A 21,469-nucleotide genomic window follows, 5' to 3' on the forward strand; every position below is an offset into this window, starting at 1 on the left:
GAAGTATTGAGATAGCCTGATGGTTGTCAGGGAGGACATGAAGTTTTGAGCTGGCCAAACAAGGCAGCCTCAGCATGGATCTTGAAGCTCCCCAGCACAAATGTCTGAGGGCACTCCAAACCACACCTTCAACCTCCTCTGCCAGCTCGGGTAGTGAGGATAGTACACCAAAGACAATCTTGTTCTGTCTGTCTGACCCAATACCAGAACAAACCCCCAAACTAAGCTCCTAGATGGCTTAGTTTCCTGGATAAGAAGATAGTATCCCTTGGGACAATGGCGAGCCCCAACCCATCCCCATCCTCCAACTTGTGCTGGTACTGCACTAAGCACCCAGATGGACAAAGCTTGATCAGGTTTGGCCCAGCCAGCTCATCCAGCCAGGTTTTGGTAATACATGTCAGATCCACCCCCTCATCCACAATCATATTGTGGATGAATGCTGTTTTATTATGGACTGACCTGGCATTCAGCAACATCAAGGAAGAGTGTAGGCCTGCCTGACAACCCCAACCATTATCAGTTGGAACAAGATCCAGAAGGGAAAATTCCTGCCAACACTTATTCTTCCTAGTTGTATCACCCCCTATCACCAGACCTTCTTCTGCTCGCCACCCTGCCAATAGGAGTGCCCCTTTGATTCCCTCCCCCAATGCCCAGACATACATTTAGACACACATTCAGCCACTTGAATTCACAACCAGATCCACCAGCCACTGAATACACTGCCTCTACAAGATCAAATAGCAACACCCCCACATCTCAGAAACCCAGCTCTTATCCATATATGTTTCCTCCCATCCCCTCAGTCTCCTGCCTCTCACCTAGGAATATTGATGTGGGGTATCTTTGATATAGGGTTTTTTTCAGTGTATTGATATTGTGCATTGTTTGATATGTTTTTATTATGTGTTATTGAGTTACATATATTAAAAATCACTTTAAGACTTTTTGTAGTATACGATTATGCAATCCTAATAAAACAATATGAATAAACACATTCCATATTATAAATATATAATTTGTATTAAGGCGTCACAGTTTGCATATATGCAGCCCACTGGAGTGCAGCCAGCTTTGCTCCCATTGTAGCTACAAGAAAGTGTTCCTTCATGCATTGTGTGACATTAACACACTCACTCATACAAAAAGCCTCACCTACAGATCTACAGAGGAGGAAGGGCTTGCTTTGGTTGACTGAGACTTGATGTGACTAATGGCCCAAGACAGGAAAAGGTAAAGTGGCTCCTCTATTTTGCCACAATGGGTGTAGAGAGCATAATACATGCTAGGTGGAGGCAAGAGCCAGAGAGTGAAACCACAAAACCTCTGTGCTGGGCATCAGAGCAAATGAGATTGACTTCTTCAGGCCTTTTGTTAGTACCTCGTTTAACAAAAACAATAGCCGCCGACATCAAGGGGCATAGCAAGTCATCAGATCTTGCGAAGTCTCTGATCAAAGCGGAGCTTTCAGGAAATCAAAGCAGGTTGAACAGAACACGGTGTAGTGATATGATATGAAGGACCGGATTTAAGTCAACCACGTGATACATTTTCATACACATATTTCTTTCGGCTTAAAAAACAAAGCAGGTTCTTTGATGATATTGCCCCTTTAATGGATTTAATGGTGCTGCATTAGCTGTTAGCTGGTAAATGATGGGGTTTTAATGGCCTCATATAACTTGGCTAGCACAGCCCTTATCATGAATCTTGGAAGGACAGCTAAAGCAGAGGTCAATCCAGGGAACAAGTCTGCAAGTCGTCTTGGGATTCAGGATAAACTTGCACCAAGTTCTCCCAGAACACACACAACTGAGTGATTAGGTTTTCAGCAATGCTGTGAGCGACCCATTGCTCCGGTTTTCATCAGAAGGCTCTTCCATCTGTTCCCATGCCATTGCTGCTTTGACACAGCAGGGAAGAGATGCATGTGGTGCTGATTTCATTTATAACAGAGGTGTTAAATGAAGGAAGCTTTTCATGGTGGTGGTTGCTTTTTTCCGGATATGCCTCTAACTTATAAAAGAGCCAGTAAAAAATGATGACCTGTTATGAGATAAGGTAACTGGAGGAAGAAGAAAATGAACACACACAGATGATCTGCAGCTGCTTTGCATCTCAGTCTATCAAATGCCTGGGAAAAATTACAAGTCTTTACCTGGTGTCAAAAAGATGTCAATGAAGGCACCAGGTGTGCCTCACTGGGGAGTGCATTCCACAGTTGGGGAGCCACAACTAAAAAAGCCCTCTCCCTTGTCACCACCCACCAATCCTCCCTCAGAGGGGGGACCTGGAGAAGGGCCTCAGAAGAAGATCTAAGGGTCTGGATAGGTTCATATCAGGAGAGGAATTCCAAAACATATTGGGGTCCTGAGCCGTAAAAAGCTTTATAGGTCAAAGCCAGAACTTTGAACTGAGCTCAGAAGCAGCCACACAACCAGTGTAACTGGAACAGAACTGGTGTTATATGATATGTTTGCCTTGAACTCATCAACAGTCAGGCAGCTACATTCTGCACTAACTAAAGCTTCCAAACTATTTTCAAAGACAGCTGCAGCCCCACGTAAATTGCACTGGAATCATCCATTACTGAGGTTACCTACAGCCAGGTTACACCTGTCCACCTAGGGTCACAGTTGGGCCACCAGTCTAAGGTGATGGAAGGAACTATGTGCCATTGAGGCCACCTGTGCCTCAAGCAACAGCAATTGAGAACCCCCAAACTACAAACCCACTCCTTCAGAGGGAATGTGACCCCGTCTACAGCAGGTCATACACCACTCAAACTGGTCAGAGGAACCATCCATCAACAGCATCTCAGTCTTGTCTGGATTAAGCTTCAGTTTATCGGAGGTCATCCAGTCCATTATCGCAACCAAGCACTGATTCAGCACATCCAACTGCCTCAGTTCCTGGGCATCTTTAGCCCCAAGATCCACATTTCGAATAGATTCCTCACAAGCAGTGACAAACTGCATGTGACATGAATTTGCCCTTGGGTACAGAAATAGCCAGTGCAGGGTGACTCATCTAGATTGGGAGCTTGGTGTGAGGGTACAGAACTTTAGCCCTTTGCCTCCTGCTGCTGTCCCAATCTGTGTCTACTCCCCATGCCTGCGACTTGCATGGGGTTGGGAGGGAAGCACTAGTGTTCACTAGGCTTAGCGAACATGGGTTGAAAACTATCAACTCACACTGGAACACCAAGGCAAGGAAGGGGAAGGAAGCCCAGTCCAGATCTACTGGACCATGTCTGGAGATCCAGAAAACTAGATAATTTCCAGTGCAAAACGGAAAAAGTTCACCCATCCCAACTTTGAAGCTTCTGCATCCCAACTTTGAAGTTCCTGAAGTTCCTGCAGAGTAAGCCCTCATCTACGAAAGTAACAAAATGAGGTGGTGGAATAGATTGTATCACTACAGATGGTGTTGTGTTGTGTGTGTGTGCAGAGCGGAGGTTCATATTCCTGAATGCTCCTGGGCAATGAAAACTAGAATATAACAATAAAAATCTACTAAATACCTCAAATACATCCTAAATAAACGTAAGGACCTTGCAATCCAAATCCTGGGCAAAAGAAGGAGGGAGCAGAAGAGTGGCAGATCCACCACCGCACCTGAATCACTGCCGCCTGCACCAGCCAGAGTGAAAGATGGGGGAAAGCTTTTTCCTCCCCTCCCCCCGCACCAACTATAGGCTGATGCACCTGAGGATCCCATGGACTGGGCCCCTCAGGGGATCCATGGGGCTTTGGATCCAACAGGTCCAAAGCCACTAGTGCCCTGCCCTTCTCCCCAAATCCCACATTTCAGCTGATGGGAGACCTGCCAGTTGGAGCTTCCTGCCTGCCCAGGTGACAGTGAGGCCTCCACTGCAGCACCGCCTCTGCCCCTCCCCCAGCAGTGCTCCTCTCTGACCGCAGAGAGGACAATACGCACCATCCTACCCCTGCCATCACCATGAGGGTTGCTAGGCTTGCACTCCTAAGTATTTCACCTATAAAACAGTAGCATTAAAGCCAGCATAAAATAGACAATCCAGAATGCCAACAATCTCCAGTACCAATTTTTAAAGTCTCAGGCAGATAGTATTTTTATTGTTATTATTTTCATGTGTTTGTCACTTTATGCAAAAAAAAGTCTTACAGTGACTTAACAAGATAGGAAATGAATAGGTAAAATCAAATAAAATCCAAATTAAAAGAAAAGAACATACAAAAAAAATTTCCAACAATACAGTAAAAAGGGCAGATTCTATCCCACTTCACTAAAAGATGAGCACCACAGTAGAGGCTACAACCATACACAAATATGATCTTGAAAAACACCAAAAGGCTGGGTAAATAAAAATATGCCTAAAAACTAACAATGATGGTGCCAGGCATGTTTCCCTGGGGAGAGGGGAAATGGGGAGCCACCACCAGTAGTGTAGTAGCAGTTGGGGAGCCACCACCAGTAGTGTAGTAGCAAATTCAGAAGTGCAGGGTCCCTTCATGATAGTCCCAGCTATGCCTCCTCTTTTTTGCTGCTGGGTTGAGAATAAGATCCTTGTTAATGCCTTCTCCCACAACAACAGATGCCCATAGGCACCAATAAGTATGAAAGGAGAGAGTGTTAGCTACTGAGAAGAGTCTTCTCAACTGCTAGCTCACCTCCTTTCACTCTGATTGGCTCCAATCAGCAGGAAAGGACAAAGAAGCATGTTAGGATATTCTTGTCAGTGGCTAACACACACCCCTTTCATGCTGATTGGCTCATAGGATGCTGGAGGCATAGGGACCCTGCTGCCAAAGCATAAGGGGTCTAAGACCCCCTGAGACCCCAGATGACTACACCCCTGACCACCACTGAAAAATCTGTTCTTGTCTTGCCATCCTCCACACACTCCTCCGATAAGGCACATACAGACACGAGCTGAAGGGCTCTGATGCAGTTTCTGGGTTGGTTCACGTGAACATAAGAAAAGTCTGCTGGATCAGGCTAGTGACCCTTCTAGCCCAGCATCTTGTTCTCACAGTGGCCAACCAGAGAGGTAGTCCTTGAAGTACATATGATCTTTAAAGTAAGCTGGTCCCAGGCCACTTAAGGCTTTACAGGTATATACCAGCACTTTAAAGTGAGCCCAGAAATAAACTGGCAATCAATATATTTGGTGTAGAACTGGGGTATACATTATGTCTGCCTTGCTCCTACCAGCATTCTGTCAGCCACGTGTACCAATTGTAGTTTCCTGACCATCTTTACATCCTACTATAGTTTCCCGGCTGTCCTTAAAGGAAGCTCCACACTGAGAGCATTGTAATAGGCCAGTCTGAATATAACTAGTGTATGGATAACTGAGGCCAGAGCCACTTTCTCCAGGAAATCCCACAGCTGGTGAACCTTTCAAAGCCAGTAAAAAGCATTCCTAGCCACCGACGTCACCTGAGCACCCAAGGGCAAGGCCAGATCCAGGAATGCCACAAAACTGTGTATGTAATCCTTCAGGGGACTGCTGTCCCAACTAGGACATGTTGCACACCTCAGCCAGGCCAGCACAGCTGCCAACACCCACCTAAAAATGCACATATGTGTGTTTCTTGTGTAGTTAGTGAAAATTGAATATATTCCCTCTTCAGGAAGTGAGCCTATTGGAATTCATCAAAAGTGTCCTATATGTGCCTCATTAAAACATTCACATTTCTTTGGTTAAGTTATCTGTGTAAGGAGGTTTTATTAAGCTAGGTAAATACATGTGAAGCCTAGGTTCAGCAAACAGACACCTTTTAAAGTAAATCAAATAAGCTGATAGGGAAAGGTGACCTCGACTGGGAAGGAAAGTTTTGGACTCAAGACTCAAGGTATTTCACTCGTTCAAATAGAAAAGGGAATGTAGCCATATAAAATATCCATTCATCCATTGAATTTGTATCAAAATATATTCTTAGAATCGGAGGCAGTGAAAGATGCTCTTTAATGTCCATCACAAATATCTCTCTTTTGAGAAACATTTATTTGAAAACCCTTTCTCCTTTGGAAGGACTGTTATACAAGAATAATTAAAAGCATATGCACACTTATCCCATTGTGTAGATTAGCTAACTGGAACATACTTCTATATAATTTTGCATTTTTAAAAATCACTCTAACATAACCCTCACCTCCAAATTAAGGGTGTATCTACACCACAGGCTTTTAAATCCCCCTAGAGGGATTTGTGTGTTGGAGGCCTAGATCTTTTAAGAACCATGGGGCAGGACATCCCAAGTGAACAATGTGCTTCAGCTAAACATGTCATCCATATACTCAGCTCTTCCGCTCCTCCTCCCACCACCACAAGGAGCAATACTGGTCCCACCAAATAAGAGCGAGTTAGCTCACTAACAAAAGACCTTTCTACCCTAATACTCTGATCTGATTGGAGAATGGCCACATTTTCATGTGTCAGGAACGGCAACCTTGGCTTCGTAAACTAGGCTGTCCAAGAGCTGTGCACTGGTGCCCTCTGCCTGATCACTCTTGTGTCACTCCTTCCTTCATGTCAGCAGGTAAACAAATCAGGAAGAGGAAAACTTCCAGTGTTATATCCGAGCCCAGGATCAGTCTGCTTCTCCCTAACAAACCAGGATCACTAGCCAGTCTTACACCGTGATTGGTTGTTGGCTTACAAATCCTAGCTTGTTAGGGAGAAACAAACCACAACCCCAGCTTTAGATGTAATGCTAACCTATCCCTTTCTGGTTTGTTTATTTTATTTATTTATTTAAAATATTTCTATCCCGTCCTTCTACCCTATAATAGGGCACTCAGGGCGGCTTACAAAAATAATTCTTTCATGTGAATGGATGAGCAAAACTGGAGTGATTGGGCTGTAGGCAGAGCATGATTTCATAAGACATGGTTCTTGACTTACTGTCAGTGTGAACAGGGTCATTGCCCATCTAATGATGCTTCTACCACAAGTGTTTTTCCTAGGATATAGTCCCAAGAACAGCTGCTACATCCCTTACCTAGTTGTAGATGATACTCCTGACTGGGGCAGTATTACTGAATTCACTGCAGGGAATTTAGCATCTCATCAAAGACTAGTGAATTTCACAAAATGTTTCCAGGCAGACTTGTCTGTCAAATACAACCAACACAAGTTGATTGAATGCCAAGTAACATTCCAGCCAGCACAAGCCACATTTGAAATGCTAAGCTGTCTGTGGCCCTCTCTATAACGGAAACTCACAAATCATCCCTTTGCATGTGTATAACTGCAAAGAGCCAGGACTCTAATCTACGACAAGAAGCAACTGTTTACCCTTCCTGTTCCACAAAGGAAGTATCGTGGATCATTGGTGGGAAAGGAACATAATAGTGGGAAATAGTATGCTATTATATTACTTCCAGGGGAGCGGCTTCTATCTGTCCTTCATGCTTCATCACTGATGTAGACTCTTTCATCTAACCCACTTCACAGATGACAGTCATATGCAATGGAGGCTGGTGGCTCAGATGTCAGTGAGGCAGTGAATCCGCTCCGGGTTTTAGTCTGAACTTTCAAGGAGCTGTCCAAGGTGCTGAAAGTCACCACTCTCCGCTGGTCAAATGTGATATCTAAGGACTAGGTTTCTAGAGTGGACTCCTCCGTTTCTGCACTGTTTATTCAGATTCACAGCACTGCAGAAGAGGATCACTGATTTCTATGACATTGGCTGTGAATAGAACTTGGAGGTATTTGTTTATTGCTTGGGAGCTATCTTCTCTGCAGTAAGAGTAAAAAGTTGTTTCACTTATTTTAAACATGTTCTTTTTTTCTTCCCTTGCAGCAGCAGCAGCACTTTCAAACTGTTATCACATATCACCAGACTCTTAATGGTGCCTAATACTGTCAGTTCAATTAAGGGCCAGGAAGAGCATTTCACCTTTTTGCCTTGGATATCTTCATCGCCTGGGAAGATGGGGTATATATTGTACACTCACAGAGACAGTGTGGACAGAGCATTTTTTCTACGCACCAGCTGACTTTGCATATCTTCTCAAGCACATTTTACATGCTACCTATGTAGTCTGGTTGCTGCTGAAAGACCACTCCTTTACGCTCAGCCCCTCTGCCCCCTGCTTTCATAATGTACAAAATTGTGAAACATGTGAGTCGCCTGGATCATATTGTCAGTTTCCATCCCAATGTTGATGTGTGAAGCAGCCATGTCAATGGTGCTTTTACATATATGGGAGCCAGCCACAAAGCAGAGGGTTCACAGATGAAGTGGGCCTCATGAATTATTAAAATAATCTGGCATGGTGGGCCACTATTATTATCTCAAGGTTACTGAGCAAATTCATAGCTGAGCTGAGATTTGACTCAGGGCCTACTAGGTCATGCTCTTAAATTCTGTGCTGCCAGTAGCTCTGTCAAATGGAATGGGAGGGGGATCAGAAATATTTGATGGTTGATTGCTTTGCCAATATTTAAAGCTCTGAATTTCAAACTTAACTTACAGAGTATGGGGAAACTATTGCTGTTGTTGTTAACATTTATTGCCCGCCCTTCACCAATAGGTTCCACGACTGGTTACAAAATCTAACATACACTATACAAAAGAATTAAAATACATTTCATTAAAACAGCATCAGGTCTCCCTCTCCAAGGGCAGCGAGAAATCTCCAAACTTGGATTCCCCTCCCCACTCCCATGGAAACGTTCATGGCCCTTGCCCTATGGGCATCAGAGCTCTGACATCAGGGCAGGGCCAAAAATGGGGCCTTCCAGAAATGGTTTGGGGGCATGCCAGGGATTGACCAGGGGAAGGCATGAATGCACTGCTTTCCCACCCTCCCCAACATGGTCCAAAACTTGGGTGGCAGCTATGTCACCCCAGGAGCTGGTGTGGTTTATTTCACTCTCATCATTCCTGGTAGGAAGAAAATCAGTATGTAAAAACTAGAAAAGGATAGTGGAGTACTAGCGAGCTCCGCCACCCTAATTTCTGCCCAGCTGGTGAGAGCCCAGTGAGACACTAGAGGAACTAGATCAACCACCTCCTGTTCTCCCACCAGCATCCCACCTTAGGATTGCAGCCTATGAGTCAGACACTGTCTGAGAAAATTGAGGACTCTTCCAGATGACCTATTTATTGAGCCTTCATTCTGATTTGCTTGCTCAAAGCTTATACAGGGCTTAGATTATATCCAGTTTTTATTGAGCATTCATTCTGATTTGTTTGTGGATGTCTATACTACTTCCCCTTTTCAATGCATATCTCCAACATTCCTTTACTGCATAAAGTCCATTGATCTACTTTAATTCAGAAAACCTAATTTTTTCCGTATGCACTTGAATCCCTCCTGCAAGATATTAACAGTCTGGAGGCACCCATAATAAACCTGAACTGGCACCTCCTATGTTGTGTTCGAGTACTTAGCTCGCGTGTGTGTTTTGGACAGTTATTACAGTTTCCTCTGTCGACTCTCCTTTTACTGTCTTCAGCTCCGGTTGTTCAACTGAATCTACCAGTTAACAAAACTGACAGAAAATCAATCCAATTTTCTATAAGGGCAAGTAGCCTTTCCTCATTTTGGGTCATCAATAAATCCTCCTCAATCTTGCATTTATATAATAAATTTAAAATCCTCAGCCAGACCCTGCTGAAACACCATTGGTTTCCTTATTCTGGTTTGGTATGAGCAATTAATAACATCTCATTTTCTGGGATTCACTTCTTAAGCTACGTGTCTTTTTAACTTGCATATTTCACATGGAGATTTGCCAGAGCCTCCGAACAGTCAAGGTATACAGCAAACTGGATTTGCCCAATCTGCTAAAATAACTACAGTGTAGCTGAAAAGCTTCTCTTTTCCTGTTTCACAGGTAACTACTCCTGCTCACCTTGAGACGCAAACATTGTTCCATCTTGCACTATGTATTTAAAATCTGAAAAGTAGCAGCATGACCTCTATTTTGTGTTCTCAAAAACACTCTCATACAGAGACACTGATTATTGCACAACGAAACAATCTGTAATAAGCGCAAGTTCCCAGAATACTCTCTTCATTTAGAAGGCCCTGCCAATTCCAGGGATGAATCTGAAATATATTGCTCTCCATGCCTCCTCCAGATCAACTTTTCCAGGGGGTTACACCCTATCCTTACTTAGTGTCTGAGAGTCACTGTTTACAGCTTTGTCTCTTTAAACCTTGACCCTGGTCATCAGTGCCAGGAATAAATCATGTATTTGCAGAGGAATGAGATCCATATGATAGAGCCTTCTGTCTTTCAGGAATCACACAGAATGAGATGTTGCAAATTACTGTCACGTTTTCCAACCTTTGTAATGTCTGGCACAGTGGATATATCTGTTTAAAGGATAAATCTGAACAGCTAAATAAATGAAATGGTCAATTTCCCAATGCTGCTGGGCAGTGTCCCTACAAGCACAATGTATGTTTATCAGTTTCCTACTGAGCTTTAGTTTGACTTTCAAATTTCCTTTAACCCGATCATAGTAAACATACTGCAGAATTCTGGCAAACATTCCTCTTGGAAAAATAGGTTTTGCTTGTCTTAAAAAAATGGTGGCTATGTCCAGGACAGATTTGTCTTGCTTTGGAAAAGCACAACACAACATTTCCAAATGAAACTTCAAAGCTTAAAATGCTATATTATTATAAACCAAAGAAACAAGCTTGTTTTTATAAAGGGTGGATTTTGATTACTTTTGATAAAATCTCTGGCTGCAGTCCTCAGACCTCAGATGAACTGACTTCAGTGGTGCTACTCTAAAGTAAGCACTTAGCAGTTGGTGCCAGCTTCAGAACCTAGACTGGACAGGGATAGATTGGTGGCTCAGAGTGCCTTTACATTGTCCTCTCTGTGCTAAAATGCCTCTGCTAATCCTGAATATTTGCTGTGTTTCCTGAATGAATTTTCCCCTGACAATAAATAAGTCTTCAGACTGAACAGTGGTGCAGTGCTACTCACTCTTCAGCCATTAGCCATTCTTTAATTAGATGTTTCCATTCCCCTTGATTACTAGATACAAGCCCTTGCCACCTCTACCTCCCCCGTCCAATGTGCCACTGTGCAAATATCATAGATCTGCAGCATGAAAAATAATGATGCACAAGCTGTCTTATTCTTTATTAAATGTATGTCCTACTCTTCCTCCAGAGGAGCCCAGGACAACAAACATGTCAATACTAAAATGATACCCTTAAAACGTCTATAAACAGTTTAAAACAACCTTCTAAAACAGACAAAAATGCCTAAAAACAATGACCCACTCTCAGAACTAATAATTTCAGGATGGCCATGGGCAAGTCTTTCAGCCATCAAATGCCTGGGTAAACAGGAAAGTTTTTAAATTTCTCCTACAAAGTAATATTGAAAGAGACTAACATACCAGGGAGGGCATTCCACAGATGGGGAACTACCACCAAGAAGGCCCTGTTATAGGTCACCACCAACCGGACCACCCCCAGGTCCTCCCCTGTTGGTCATAAGGCCCGAGATGGCTGAAATTGGGGAAGGCACCCATTTAGGTACTTGGGTCCCAAGCTATTTAAGGCTGTGTATACTAGCACTAATACCTTGAATCTTGCCCACGTCCCACCTCTGCTCTCCATGGAATTCGCAAAAGTGAGGAAGTTGAGTTGACTAACTAGAGAAGAATAAGGCAATTAGCTTCTGCACGTGGTCAGTCTATGGGTTTTATGAAAGCATCATTCAGTCCAATCTTTCATATGTTTACTCAAATGTAAGTCCCTTTATGTTCAGCAGGGCCCTCTCCCAAGTAGTTGTGCAGCTTTAAACTCAGGCAAACATGATTGGGTGGTTGGAAGTTGCATGTATTGTATGCATTATGACCAGAGTTTGGAAAGGTCATTTTAAAAAGAAACAAGTTCAAGTTCATCATGTCCAAAAAAGAACTAATTCCAGTTCAAGTTCATCCATTTACAGAATGAACTAGTTTGGTTCATGTTCAATTCACCGTTCAATTCAAGTTCCTCCAAATTAACCTCACTTGGCCATGAAGCTCACTGGGTGATAGTGGGCCAGTCATTGTCTCTCAGCCTAACCTACCTCACAGGGTTGCTGTGAGGATAAAATTGAGAGACAGGGGAACCATGTTGATAGGCCACCTTCAGCTCCTTGGAGGAAAGGTGGGATAGAAATGAAATTAATAAATAAATAATTTTAAAAAATCAGCATTCAGAATATTACAATCTGCTGTGCTGAAGTATAAAATATATTTAAGATTAAGAAAACATCAAACATACAGACAGTGGATGTGAATTGTTTAATTTGTTTTTTCCAACAATTATGATATTTACACTAAAAGGCCCAAAGAATCTAAAGAGTAAAAAACATGTATAAGAGAATGAACTTGGGAGATGAACAAGAAACCATTCCACATTCTACCCCAGAACAAACTTAATTCACATTCAGTTCACTCGGCAACTATGGGAACTACTTTCAGGTCTACTTTCAGAGATTTTTGCACTAATTCAGTGAACTTGCTTAAACCGAATTAATTCATTCCAAACACTAATTGAAACAGATACAGAATAATTTAATTTGCATGTGTGCTAACACACCTATGAGTCTGAGTGATATCCAATGTTAGTCATATTCTGAGAAGATTGATTTCAGTGGGTCTATTCTGAATATGACTGTTTATCACTCTAAATTGTTAAGCATTTCAGAGTTCCAAGCGGAAAGAAAAAACAATTGACCTTGAAACGGAACGGAACAATGAAAGCAAAGCAGTACACTTTGCTAGAAAATAAGTCTAAAAAGAGAGTCATGCATTAGATCAGCCTTCCCAAGCTAATGCTGGCTGGGGCTGATGGGAGCTGCAGTCCAAAACATCTGAAGGGGGCCGGCTTGGGAGAAGGCTGCGTTAGATGATGTTCTTGAATATTGTAAAGACCACATCCTTCCAGAAAGTGATGTACCTTGATTCCTGTTAGCATATGTTATGAATGTGCAAGAAAGCAATCATTTTGTCACATCATAAAGTACATGGACTTGTTGTGTACCTTTGTCCATGAGAACGAGCTGTCGTATTCCTTGATATCCTTGAGAAATAGTGGTTCTATATTTTTCCAGTGCTTAGCGATATTGAGCCAAGCTGCTCGTAGGGAGTATGTCATCAAGTATGGTAGAATATATTGTTCTCTAAACTGCTGCTTTACCGAAGCCATCTCTTATTTTAAGGGAGAGGGTGAGGGAGGGAGAGTGAGAGAGATGTGCCTGCCTGCAGCACTACCAGGTTCAGACCCTAGGAAGGCTGCTGTACCTTTCAGAGTCTCACAGAAGGGAAAATGTCACCATCAAGTGTTGTTTCTTCCATCACAGTGCCGGAGCAAGAGGATATGCTGCACATGGTGGAATTTTTTCTTGTGTGGAACTCTTAAATGTACAAGAGCTATGTCAAAACCTGGTATGGCAACCCTGTTACCTGTACTATTGTTGTCAAGCTAGCAGTTTGCTAAAGAGGTAGAAGGTTTGGGGCTCTGCGTGTTTAAGAATCATAGCTTCAATCCAGTGGATGTTTACCTCCGAGTATGCCCCAATGAATACAGTGGGACTTTCTTTTGAGGGAACATGCAGAGGACTGCACTCTAAGATCAATCCCCTAGCCACACATACATGGAAACAATTTTCATTCAATTGAAGGGGATTTATTTCTAGAATACATAATTATGCATACAATGGACTAGATGAGTGGATATACAGAGTGGCTTTCAGAGATCTGAGAAGCAATAATGCAGAGGTACCATTGCTGTGATGTAAGTGTTCATTGTTTGTGTGTGCCCACAGTGCTAATGCAGATTTTTCAGAGGATACTATTTAAAGTATGTGAAAAAGCTGAAACCAAAGGAATCACCAGCGCTGCTGCAATAGATGTGTGAGTTTTGGCTTGACTGTTACAGCCGCCACACCCTTATGCTCAGAGCAGTTGTGGAACAGTTTTTTAATAGTTTTAAATGTTAATATAAGCTAAAGATCTCCCTATGAGGAAAGGCAAAGCCTATGGAGCTTTGTAGTTTATAAAATTTTATAAAATTTTACATGATGTGGAGAAAGTGGATAGAAATAACTTTCTCCAATAACATGAAAACTCAGGGACACCCAGTGAAGTAAAGGACAGGCACAAATTAAGATTATTACAGGATATGCCTTACCATTGGGCCCAATAGTTATTCTATTTGGCTACATTAAAAATCTGATCTTGTTAAAGGACAGACAGAGAAATGGTAAGACACAAAAAACTGCTCATCAGTCGAACCATATATTCTCTTGGAAACTTTCTGATTATATACAGATGTGAGTTAACATTATAACAGCTGGCAAATAAAAATAAAAATAAGGGACAGACAACATGAAAGTACTTTGTCACACAGTTCCCAGCAATAGGATGTGGAGACAGCCATTGGCTTAGATGCCTTAGAAAAACAGACAGATGATCTATCAACGGCTATTAGGCATGATAGCTAAATGGAACCTCCATGTTCAGAGGCAGTATACCTCCAAATATCACTGACAGTGGGACAACTACAGGGGAAGCATGTTGCTTTCAATACTGAGGGCTTCTGGAGGGATTTGGTTTGTCACTGTAAAAAGGATGCTGGATTAGACTGACTCTTTTTATGTTCATAAATGCTTGTCCACTTGTGCACTCACATGTTCCTACCAGGGTGTGTGTGTGTTTTAAAGGCAGATTTTTCAGTTGCACAAATTCCCAACCAAACATTCCACACTAAAAAAAAATTTTTTTGCACCTTACTTACACCCAATGGAGGTTTCTCCATGGGAGCCAGTAGTTCTTATCTATTATACAGTGACAGTTCATTTATGAATCTGTCTTAGTTCAGTAACCCACACACACAAAAAAGGAGTACTTAAAGGGTTTTTACAAGGATGCAACCAAGCGTTACCTGCCCAAATATGAAGGTGAAAAAGAGAAGCTTCCAGCCAAAAATAAAGTGTTCTAATATGGTTAAATGGCAGATTGTTTTAAGTATGGAAACTGAGCACATTCTACCCTTATATAATTTTGGTCCATGCTGTCCATGACATTGCCTGTCACTGAAGTGCTTAATAAGCACATATGCCTAATGTATCTATTCTCCCCCCAATTTTTAAAACTACATATTATTTTTTCAACTGCACGCATTTGTTTCCAGATTTATATTGTGTCCAACTACCACTAAAACCACACACCTTTATTCACACACACACACACACACACACACACACACACACACACACACACACACACACACACACACACACACAAGGCTGCCCCTAATCAGCAATGCATTTCTTTCGAATGAGACAGAAGTTCCTCCTATTCTGATTTTACAAAGGGGAAACTGAGCCTGTGAGTAATTTGCACACAGACACAACCACTGAGTCCTTGGCCGAGCTGGGATTTGACATTTGCTCTTCCAGGTCCAGGGTTAACTCCCTATCAAACAGGTTATGGATCAGCAGATTCCAGGGACTGTAGCTGCTAATCTAAACAACGCTGGCTGCCTACAGGATGCGAGTCTGTGTTGATGCAAATGACAGTCAAAGTGCATGCCAGCATCCTGAACTCCTCAGAATGAGGCAGACAGATTCACAGGATTTGTCTTGAGTTTCCTGCTGATCTGCTAACTAAAGCAAAGAGGAGTCACTGAGAATCTCCCTGGAGTGTTTCAGTATTTTTATTGCTGCTGTGTGATTTTCGCAAGCCACAAAAGAGAACAAAGGGAAACGAGGAGCTGGTTCTGTCTTAGGAGCCTCACATCTTCGGTTGCTGTCAACCACGATTCATCAGATATGCAGCTGACATTTCCAGTTTATTGTTCTCCATCTGATACAGTTGGGGGGCTAGCTAGACAGCACACATCTGTCTCCTATCATGACTCCCAAATGACAGAAATCTGCAATATAACCACTCAACAGAACTATGGCAGAACACGTCACAATAGTGGAGTGTCCCAGCATCAAAGTCCAATATAGGATGAGGCCCAGGAATGCGCCTTGGGCTTTCTTCCTTCAAGAATACATGTAAAGTGGAGCCCACATGCAACACTGATCAGAACCAGCCCAAGACATTTTGTAGCTGCAGGTGAATGGCTAGATGGTATCCCCCACCCCATGCTGTGTACAGAAGCTGACCGGGCTGGCAGGTCAATCTCACTACAGTGCTGGTGACAGGACAGCTTCCTCCACTGCACCACAGGGCAATCGGCTTGCTTCAGGGGCACAGGGCAGACCACCTGGCACACCCAGCTCTGTCCTGCATTTCCTTGCTCACTGCTTTGCTTGGCCCCTGCTGGAGACCCACTCAAACAAACGTGCAGTGATGCAACATGGGCCATGTCAGCAGAGTAAGACATATAGTGCCTGCTGGACTGTGACAGGGGCTGGATGCCTCCCCACCTGCTCTCTCAGTCAAGGGGGCTTTCCCTGCAGCACTGTCTCTCACCGGTTGGAAGCATGGGACTAGTTAACGCAGACAGACAGCCCAGCCCAGCCACAAGCAGGCATTGCCAGCGTTGATACAGAACTGCTGGGAGACTGAAGGGGTGTGCCCTGGCCTTCACCACCTGAGGTGGTCACCTCACTTTGCCTAAGGGCCAGCATTTATCTGGGCATGTTTGTGAGGGATGAATAGGGTGGGGCCTATTCTGTCTCCGATGAAAAAAAGAGTGATATATTTGATACAGGTAAGGAGGAGCGATCTGTCACACATCATGCTCTCCACATGAAGCTGAGGGCAGACATGTGCCGGAGGTTTGCTCCTGATCTTCACTGTGGAGATATCACGTCAGATATCAGTTTACAATGTTCCAAATAGGCTGATTTTGTAAGCCATGCTTACTTCCCCACCCATATTGACTAACTTCTTGTTAATGTGTGGTCTAAAAAAAAATGCCACAAATAAATAAAAAAATGGCAATTTACACTTTTTTGCATGGTGCATTTGTAAAAACTAGTTACATGTCATGCAAATTGTTAAAAGATAAATATCCTATATCGGCAGCTAGCACCATTATGTCCATACGTTTGCTGATCAGATGAAGTTTCTGTTCTGAACCCAATAATTCAAGGCTCATGGGGCCAAGTGAGATTTCACTATTTCTTTCACACTAGGTGACCTAAACAAATTTGCTCATCAGATTCCATAACCCTAAGTATTTTTAGTACATTTTCAACTAGAACGATATGTCTGTTTCTGGGCTTTGCCTATGGATCAGTGAAGAGACCAAAATGAATGCAGACAATTAGGATACTAAGCAAGCTGGAATGCAGCCAGGATCCATAACAAGTATTATGTTGCCTTACCTGATAAATGGGACAGCTACCTAAAGATAATGATTCATTTAATTTTTCATACAAGCTGCCCCCATCAAGTACATCTCTTCATTCAGTTGTATGCGGAATCTATGCATGCTGAATGAATCATATTTGAAATTTCAGGCACTAATGTTATCTGAATGGAATTTTAAAATCAGTAGCTTCAGTTCCTGAATCATAAAACATGCTGCATGTGAACTTACTTGTGGGGAAAACAGAGAGAATATTAGCCTCTAAATGAGTCTGTAACAGGACAGAGGCTGGGTACTCATGAATAACAACTACAGAAGTATCTAGTCCTCTTCACCGTTATTCAAATATCCCCCTTGTAATTATGATGGTATGCATGAGCATAAATGGCACCTGAAAACTTTGCTAACCACCGAATCAGAACCAAACAATAGCATAACATGTGGGCTCATTTACACACACACATGTACTAATTCTCCCTTGATTTCACATTGACCTTGAAAATGAATATTCCAGTGTTTTTTTGTAAAACAAAAAACTGTATGCCAAGATTCCATGGGTTTGAGGGTTGAATCTATGGCCCTCCAGGTCTTTCTGTCTCAACCTAAAGACTCTCCCGAAGCCAAGAACCTTCTCCTGGTTAACACACACCCTTCCCAGACTGCATTCCTTACTAGTCCTCCTCCACACCCTCCTTAAGCACCTCCTCTTTATTGTCCTTCCGTTGGCAGGCAAAGACTTTTTTATTCCAACAGGCTTTTAAAATAAAAGGTAGTTAGGATAGTTCGTGGAGAGGTTGCTGCATTGTTTATTACTTAATTGCACTATTTTTAATGTGTTTTTATTTATTTTAAGTGGATGTTAATAAATGTTTTAATCGTGCTAATGGTTTAATCTTATTTTAATGTAGAATTTTGAATGTTTTAATCATATGTATTTATGTTTGTTGTAAGCCGCCCTGAGTTCCACTTGGGAAAAGGGCGGGGTATAAATAAAGACAATAATAATAATAATAATAATTTTCCAGAAGTGTAGCTATGCAAATGGGTTCTTCCCCCTGCAGCAACAGACTCAGAGTCTTGTAGCACCTTAAAGACTAACATATTTATTACGGCGCAAAGACTTATGCTATAATAAACATAGGTACTCCCTTACGCAGAGTCAGACCATCAATCCATCTAGGTCAGCAGTACCCTGACAGCGCTCCAAGATTTCAGACCTGAGTCTTTCACACCTCTTCCTGGAAATGCCAGGACCCTGTGCCTGCAAAGCAGTTGCTCTTCCGCTCAGTTATGGCCCTTCCCAAACGACGTGAATTTGCCACTGTTCCTTATAAGAAAACACCTGAGCACCTTCATATGGAAATATTCCATGGGGATGATTGCAGCCCATGGATAAGAACATAAGAATTGCTCTTCAGGACCAGACCAGAAGTCCATCTGATTAGTCCAGCATCCTGCTTGATTTCTGGAAGGTCCTGTTCATGGATATATTCTGCAGTAACCAGTCTCTGTCTAAAGTTTCCATGATTGCTTTTAAAGGTGAGTACATGACCACAGCATGTTATGTCAGGAACGTATTAGTTTGATTCATTTGTCTAAAGTTAGTGACAAATGCTGGCCTGACCCTATTCTACTTCAATTTTCGTTGCCGCTCTCTGAGCCAGAGGTAACTTCTTGTTCCACAGACACCTTGGGGAGACAGCAATATATGCAGCAGAGCTGCCTTAAGTTCATCATCCCCAATTTGTCCCATTGATTTCAACAAGTCTTAGACATAACTGGATTGGGGCCAAATGCTTGTAAATAAATTTCCCACTGAAATTAACAGTATTTGATTCCAGCTATTTGAATCTACAATCAGGGTCATCATGTAACATGCCACAATCATACATTCCTTCACAGTCAATTTTAAATCTGTAATTCTCAGTGACTCTAAGAGGGCAATACCAAGTATATATGCCTAGGATAGCAACCTCACTTGGAAGTACTTCTCACTTCTCATGCAAAATGCATGAATGTGCTTAGGATCAAGTGTAAAACATTTAGATTTCGAGTACACAAGCTTTAACTGGTCTGTGGATAGTTTGGACACTTTTTAATGAAGTGTCATAATCTTTTTATGCTACTTTCAACTTTATAATGAACAGATAAAAGAAGAAAGGCTGAAAAATATATACCCCAAAGTTAAAGAAAATAAGCCTTGCTGGATTTTCAGTGCATGCGCTGCATACCAGAACAATGATTTAGACAATATTTGTTTCCTAACCTTATTCAAGAGTTAAAAAGAAAATAAATCTGGCAAGGAAGCACAGTGCCTGCATTGTATTTGTGTTGGTGGAAAGTCAAGAACCTGAACTGATGTTAGATTTCATAGTGAATTAGCATGCAGTAGCACTGATGTGGTCTGATATGCAAAGTGCTAATTAAGGCACAGCAAGTGGATCCTGCACCTGTTGCTATTTTGTTCAAAAGGCATTGTTTGGATTCCTGTAGATTTACATCAAAAACCATTTTCTATAGTGATTTGAACTGGCTGGGACTCAGGTTCAACTTACAGTATTCAAGAGGCTTTTAAAGTGAATGCTTTTAAACATTTCAGTCCTTTTTTTTCTTTAAGAACTTTGCCCTCTTGAAAATAAAGAAAAGTCTAGCCTGTTATGAGCTATTAATTTTGTCCTCAAAAATCCGCTAAAGAAAGTTATATAACCACTTGCACAACCCTGTACTAAAAATGAAAGCGCCTCTGCAGTTTGGAGAAGATCTGTGACACCAACTGTATCAAAGTGCTATATGAATGCATTTTTTTTAAAGGGGGAACCCCTGTGATGGAGATGCATTACTAAGATACACCTCTTCAAAATACTAAAATAATATTTTGTGTTTCAAAAGTACCTGTTCTTGCATGAGTTTCTACCATCATCACTAACCCAAAGTACAGAAGGATGCAAAGTGGAACAAGAGCTTCATCGAGTCTTCGTTTTATCTCACCCCACCTTGCCCCCTCCCAACATTCAAATCTACAGGAGAAATTTGCTGTTCCCCTGCAGTGAGCTGTGCCCAACACATTCTTCAAGACAAACCCTAGGTGTAAAAACGTGGTCTCTTTGAGCTACGTAGCTCGGCGTGAAGTGTGTGGTTGAAAGATGAATGGCCAGCATGCACACCTCAAGGAAATTTGACTTTGATGTGTGTTTAAAACCAGGATGGCCTAACTACATCTTCCCAAAGACTGAGGTTCACATTGCAGATAACACCTTGAAAGAAAGAGGCATCGCAGGATGCTGCATTTTCAAAATGTGCTATTACGGATAACAGGTTCGGTTCCATGTGCAAATCGCTCACCCCAGGTAAAAAGGGCTGGGGGGGAAATTACCCCCCGTCCCCCACTTCGTTTTTAAAAAAGAAGTGGACAATCCCAAAGGTTAAAAGAATAAATCCAAGCACGTTCTTATATATAACCTCGTTTATACAGAGAAAGGCCACCACCCCACACGCGCCCCATTTCAAAATAAAGGTACCGCGCTATAAATAAAATACATAACCCACGACAGAGCTAAGACCGTACCTGTCACTTACTGGGACGCCTTCCGTCCGCTCCTTTTGGCCTGGGGCGTGTATATTCCAGGGCCGTGACTTTAACAAGGGTGGTTTGCCAGAGTAGCTGCTGCTGCTGCCGCTGCTGCTGCGGGGATGCCCATCGGAGCTGTGCTGCAGCAGAGCTTCCCGGGTCGTGCTTCGCAGGGAGCGCGAGCTGCCGTTGCTTGAAAGACCCACTGAAGGCGAGGCTGTGCTCTGACTCCTCTCAGTCACCGCATGGGGATATTATCAAAGTCTTACAGCTTTCCATTGGCTCTGATCACCAAACAAATCACACTCGCCTCCCCCTTCAAACCGCCCCCCTCCACGACACGCCGCCGCCTTCAACTCCACGCTTGTTTCGCTCTTCTGGCGTTCCAAGCGTTGCAGCCTGGTGTTTGGACTCCGGCTGTTTCTGTGCGTTCGCGCCCTGCCATGCCGATCCAATATTAACACAGAAAACGGGCTTCTCCGTTTCTATCCCAGACGTCATGGTAAAGGATCACCTAAGCGCTTTCCTTTGAAGATGATGTAGTAAGATTCGCAGATTGATCTGCGGTGTTTCGGAGGGGAAAACACGTGGATTTGAACGATCCAA

At 42.7% G+C, this 21,469-nt stretch overlaps 1 protein-coding gene across 1 annotated transcript in view; it reads right to left on the reverse strand.

Moving 5' to 3' along the window:
- GREM2 (gremlin 2, DAN family BMP antagonist) overlaps positions 1-21,077 on the reverse strand; it is a 59,635-nt gene extending 38,558 nt beyond the window's left edge. The window contains exon 1 of the mRNA XM_061626393.1: positions 20,861-21,077. The gene's annotated coding sequence lies outside the window, so the exon portion shown is untranslated. The remainder of the gene's footprint in view (positions 1-20,860) is intronic.
- Between the last annotated feature and the right edge of the window lie 392 nt (positions 21,078-21,469).

Source organism: Rhineura floridana, chromosome 4 (genome assembly GCF_030035675.1).
Source record: "Rhineura floridana isolate rRhiFlo1 chromosome 4, rRhiFlo1.hap2, whole genome shotgun sequence".
NCBI lineage: Eukaryota > Metazoa > Chordata > Lepidosauria > Squamata > Rhineuridae > Rhineura > Rhineura floridana.